Source organism: Alosa pseudoharengus, unplaced genomic scaffold (assembly GCF_046254945.1).
Source record: "Alosa pseudoharengus isolate Yale_2024_CS ecotype anadromous, Long Island Sound unplaced genomic scaffold, YU_APseudo_1.1 YU_APseudo_1.1_scf_9, whole genome shotgun sequence".
NCBI classification, from domain to species: Eukaryota; Metazoa; Chordata; class Actinopteri; order Clupeiformes; family Clupeidae; genus Alosa; species Alosa pseudoharengus.
In genome coordinates, this window is record NW_027468881.1 from 14,762,679 (window position 1) to 14,768,773 (window position 6,095).

At 41.5% G+C, this 6,095-nt stretch overlaps 1 protein-coding gene across 1 annotated transcript in view; it reads right to left on the minus strand.

Annotated features, from left to right (window-relative positions):
* The window catches only part of nav1a (neuron navigator 1a), a 95,896-nt gene extending 90,637 nt beyond the window's left edge, over window positions 1-5,259 (minus strand). The window contains exon 1 of the mRNA XM_076276956.1: window positions 5,152-5,259. The gene's annotated coding sequence lies outside the window, so the exon portion shown is untranslated. The remainder of the gene's footprint in view (window positions 1-5,151) is intronic.
* Window positions 5,260-6,095: the final 836 nt, after the last annotated feature.

The following is a 6,095-nucleotide window of genomic DNA, read 5'->3' on the forward strand; positions in this document are numbered from 1 at the left end:
TTGATTTATAAAAGAAGGAACATAAGAGTTGTATATTAGTATTTAGCTGGCTATACAACCAATGAGAGAGTTTTTACTTAGATCTCTGTTTCTCAAGGTCCCCGAGTAGGCCTACTGTCAGTACGGGGGGAAAAAACGAAAAAAATCGGTGCCACCTAGCTCGAGTTGCTGCAGCTACAGTGCTACAGTAGCACTGTAGCTGCCTGGCTGCTCTCGAAGGTGATTTTGAGAAACAGAGATCTTTGTGAAAAATGCACAGAGCTTTCCTTTAAGTACTGTGGGGAAAAATCTCTGGACAATTAGTCCTCCAGCTAATGATCAGGAATGGATCAACCAAAGTGAGATTATCCTTAAGTAAAATTATTGTCGTAGGTTCGCAAGACTGAGCTGACCACCTACACTACTGTACTCTATTCCAGGTCTCTAAACGTTTTGGTTCCAAGGACCTCTTGTGGGGGAGAACATTTCTGACGACGGGGCCCCCTCATAAGAATATGCCATTTGTATCCTCTGAAGTTGTGGCCAGGTTCACTATCCTGTTTTTTTCTGGCAGGTGTGTAACTTGGTGTTTTTTTAAACTTGGGATTTTGCATCACTTGACGACGTGGACTGACTCAAACATTTCTCCATGCTCGTCAGCTAGCTAGTCAGTTTTGTGTTTGGGTACAAAATCGAAACAGAAAAGAGCTGCTATGCTATAGGAATTCAGAGATCTGTTTCTACAGACTACTTGTCACTGTCACTCTATATTATATCAGAGTTATGTTCATACCTTGTTGCAAAAGACGCATATTTAGTTTGTTTATTATTGCGCTTCTCAATTGTAGGGGGACCCTGAGAGCAAATCTTGTTTAGTGCTGCTTTACATGTTGAAGTGGGTGGGGGCAAATAGACATAATTTGTTTGTTTTATAGGTGAAACGGGTTGTCATCTGTAGATATGAATTTTAAAAATGATAATCACAACTTTATAATTTAAAGCAAATTATTTGTAAGGCTTCTGGCCATGGGTCGTGGACCCCACGTTGAGACCCTCTGCTCTATTCAACTGCATCATGAGTTCATGTTGTGATACCAGTTTTGTCCACTAGATTGTACTGTTTCCATATGCTGGACAAGGAATAATTGTATTGTATTGAAACAATACACACTGCAATTGTCTTGACTATTTCTGTCTAGGTGATGTAGTGTACTCCTCTCCTGTCTAATTGCTGTTTGCCTACAGGTTTGATTGTTGGTGTTTCAGTGACTTAGATGTATCTACTTCCACAACACACAGCTGAGCTGTGTCTCACAAAAGGGCCGAAGGAGAATCAAACTGCAGCGTGTAGCCTACTCATGTGCCCTCCCTGTGATACCACACCAGTGTTACCTAACTGACATATTTATTCAACTGGCATCATTGAGGAGTGGGTGCACAGGGGGGATTTACAGAGCTGTGAATGCACTTCACACAGAGACGTGTAGGAGTAGAGCGCGTGGGCACAAATGTGGGTCAGCCGAATATCAATGCTTTGAGACAGGCAGAGGCAACAAGTCAGCTATTCTTTTTTTACCCTTGTTTGGAATCAAGGGAAATGTATGTCAAGGTAACCGCCTTTGTGTCCAAATATAGTAGTTCATCTTTGCTTCGCCGACAGGCTCTTTAGTGCTTGATAGATGGAGATGGATCATCACTAGCACCATATTCTCTCCCCCATTTTCATAACTTATCCAGTTATGAAACAACAGGCCTACAGTAGTTGCAGGAAACAGAAGTAAAAAATAAGCATCTTCTTGTTACATTGAGCCAAAGTTCACCAAGACTTTTTTTCCCCCCAAGACATTTATGCAGCTCAGCATGTGTATAGCCTAATTGTCCATGGTCTTGCTGAGTAGCATACTGTACCTATGGTTGAGAAAATGTGGCACTACCAGGCAATGCAGCCTCACAAACAATTCTTTCACACAAACATATGGACATTTGTGGACATTTGTGGGAATTTGTGGGCATTTGTGGACGTTTTTGGGTAGTAACCAGGTACGCCATGCTGTCGGAGGTGCAAACAAATGCTGCATCGCCATTGAGATCACATAGAAAGGAGCTGGCTTATCATGTTTATTTGTATAATGGGAGCACCATTTTTATAGCCATGTGTGTTCACTTCTGGCTCCTTGGCTATCATTTTGGTAATAACAAGCTATTTGATGTCTTTAGAACACTTAAAGGTAAACTATGCAGTATTGGCAATTTCCTTACTGTTTTCTCGGTTTTTGCTTCTTTTTCGCTGGCTTTGTCATGACGAATGTCTGAGAAACTCCATAAATTTTTCTAGCCGGTGCCTGGCGTGTATGTGTATTTGAATGCAGTAAAGCAATTTGTAACACTCGTTATACTTCCTGACACTGAGGCCGTCGGCCCACAGTTGCAAGGGTGTTTTTTTCCGCTCACAGGCGCTAGGGGGAAGCGAGACGGCCACCATTCAACCCGAAAAAAGTCATATAACCATTCCAATGACTCTGAAGCGGTTAAAGGAAGGTAAATTAAGCGAAAAAACATGCATATTAAGCTAAAAAAACCGGCATAGTGTGCCTTTAACATATCGGAGGTGCCAAGTTACTCCAGTCTAGATTTTTTGACGTTAATCACTACTATGATATATTGCTATTGTCTATCCAAAGTAAGGTGCCTGTTTCGAAGTGAACTGATGGTCAAATCAACCAACACCCTGATACTGTTTGCACCTCCAAGTGGTCTGTGACGTGAGCTTGCGTGAAAGAATGAAGGGGATAACTGAGGGAAAATGGTGTGGTCCAGCCACATCCACAAGTTTCTAACAAGTCAAACATGGCACCTACAATGTAATGTGAAACAAATAGGCTAAATACACAGCAAACAGCCCAACTCAGCTCTAGTCAGTCAGTCTTCCCTTTCAGCAGCAGCACTACTCCATCCCAAGCAAAGAGAGAGAGCTAAGCTAACAAACTACATATTATCAGTATATTATCATAATAAGGACAACACAAAGAAACACTCAATTTTGGCAGCTGCGCCAGATACTCATTTCTATAGATAAAGAGAGAGAGATTCAGTCTGTCCTCTCTGGAAAAACGTAAGATCATCTTATATGACAAATTAAAGGTACATTAAATGTTGTTACTTCTAAAATATGTATTCACAAAGCATTCAGCAGCTATCAGGAGTTGTGGATGCTAACACCAGAACAGCTAAACGATTCTATACATGTTCAACTCAGCACTAGCAAAATTACAGAAGAAATTATCATAATCATAATATCATATTCATTTTGTAAGGTCATAATGACCTCCATCCAAAATTGTCACATCTTGTAATTCCTGGGCCAATGTAGGCCTACACTGTAGCAAGATGTTTATGTATTTGACTGTAGCCTATTTTGTTTACTGCAAGTTTACTATTTTGCATATCCATATTGGCTGAATTCCAAATGAATGGAATAACTACATCAAATCTGAATCTCTACCAGGTACACAGAATATCTAAAAAAATCAGAGAAATTAAGTAACAAGGTATTTCCATGTGCTTGGGCCTTGAGATGGTTGGTAAGCTCTGGAGCGCCATCTGCTGGAGGGTAGGTGTTTCTTTCTCATAGTGTTTGATAATGGTCATATGAAAACATACAAACACACACAGAGACACAGACACACGGAAACACACACACACACACACACACACACACACACTTCAGTCTGTGTAAAAATTCTTTGGCACAATTCATACTGTATGTGATGTGTTAGATGTAGGCCTATCCATCATCTCAATAATGTGTATCTCAATTACACATTAGTCATTTCGACCGTAACAGTAAACTTCCAGTAATCCCACGTATCAACACAATTCCATGTACCAGCTAAATAAACACTGACACGACAAACCAAAACATTGTCTACATAGTGCTATCGGACCCTACTGATTCACCATCAGACCCAAAACAATGGCCGCGCTGTGTGGGCCATCCGGGGCCACCTCTCATAGAGTGGGTGAATTTAGCTCTTCCTGCCCTCGTCTGATGTGACCTTCCTCTTCCCAACAGCTCATGTGACATCAGTCTGACACCTGCTGGTGACTCTATCGTGACTCACCGCATTGTTTCAAACCACTTGGTTTTTCCACGAGAATGGAGAAAGTAACAGAGGCAATAGGCATACTTTCATTTCTAGTCCCTGACCACCTTCCCATAGGACAGTCACAGTCAGGATGTGTCATTCCTTTTTAAGCCTAAGGAGAAGCTTCATGGAGATGTATTCACATGATACAAGCAGTTTCACAGGTTTCATAACATTTAAAATGGGGGCCTATGATTATGTGTTTAATGATTGGTCTGTATATTCAATTGGGTTCTTTAGCAAAACACTGTTGTCAGCTTGTGTAAAGCCTATTTTTGTAAACATTCCCATCATGATAACAACACTTAAACATAACTAAGTTCTTTTAGAGTAAACATGTGTCCTTAGACTTAGATAATGTACCTCAAGCCAAGAATATTCACAGAGAGGGATTCTTCAAAGTAGGTTGCTCTAAAACCTTAAAATGAGCAAACTGTTCTATAATACAACTGTCAACTATTTTGAGCAAAATGAAAGGATCAACTCGCACATCTTTCTACAGTACAGTATGTCTGAAAGAGTGACTTATCCATCTAAAATCTAAATAATGGTGTCTTACATTGATTCGTGATCTGAGACAGCAACACTTTCATTGTCAGAATTAAGATCAGTATGTCACCATTAACAGTTAACTGCCTTGACTGTTCTTTGAAGGTTGTCTATAATCTAAAACAGCCAGCCTTTACATAGCAGTGCAACCTGTTAAGTGAGTGTGTGTGTGTGTGTGTGTGTGTGTGTGTGTGATCAGTGGCTGAGCAAGGGTGAGACAGAGCTCCACAATGCCTTTTAGTAGAAAGTAAATGTTGTACTTAAACACTAAACTCTCAATTATCCAGCCATACTGGGCGTCTCCACCACCTCTGTGATTTTAGTTTACTTTTCCGACTCAGCGTAACCACAGTGCCACGCTATTTCCATATAAACTGTAGATTCACAAAAAAATACCATGGAACACTGCAATTATACTCTCTCTCTCACATAACATTATCCTGGTAAGTTATAGAATAGGACAGTTTGGATTTCTTACCTGCTCTGTCTAAAGCTGCTGTCACGAGAGAAAGCGGGAACCAAATATGATGTTAGATGGTCAGTGGCTCCCCTCAAACTGAGTTGGATGTTTTTTCCTGGATTACAGTTGCATCCATGGCCTAGCTGTTTCATTGGTGCGCAGAACACATTGGGAGGAAACAGGAAGCTCTCACAAAGGGTAACAATGGTACTGGCCTGTCAATGGGCTGAGGTTTTTTTCAATGGCAAATTTTTGAAATTCCATATAAACGCCATTCAAATGTGTCAGAGGTAAATTTAGAATAACCCCACAGATGTATTCATATACCATTGAAACAGGATGCCATGACTGACAATTTTCTTTTTAAATATTATCAATGTCATTCAGGAAGTTGAACTGTTATGAAATAGAAAGGAAGGCAGTATTAAAAGAGAAAGCCAAAGTCACATGACTAGAAAAGTAAATTCTGTACTCACATACCCTCAAGAAATAGTAGCACACAGCAGCCCTCGCTCTCTCTCTCTGTGTGTATGTGTGTGTGAATCCAGGTGGGACAGTCACTGATCTCACATGCAAGTCCTTAACAAGTGCAGCTCTGACTCATCCATCCATCCTCTGGGCAACACTGGCGCTGACTCAGTGAGATTGACCTCCGATAGCGGACGGCAACAACAGCAGCAGCAACGGCAGCAACACATCCCACGTCCACATCACTCCTGATGTCTGATGTGTTAAACGCTTTCGCCACGGGACGGCCAGATTGCCGCCGGTTTGAGTGAGCCTAATGTGCCGGCCACTTGAAGTTCATTCATTAGCGCGTCTCTGCACTCCATCTGCCCACTTCCATATCCACAGGCACTGAGAGAGGTCTATCCGGTTCAGTGCTAGGCTAGGCTATGCTACAGTGGCTACAGCCAGTCCTAGGGGGGGTTTCCATGTCAGTCCTCTCATCTCTCGCTCTG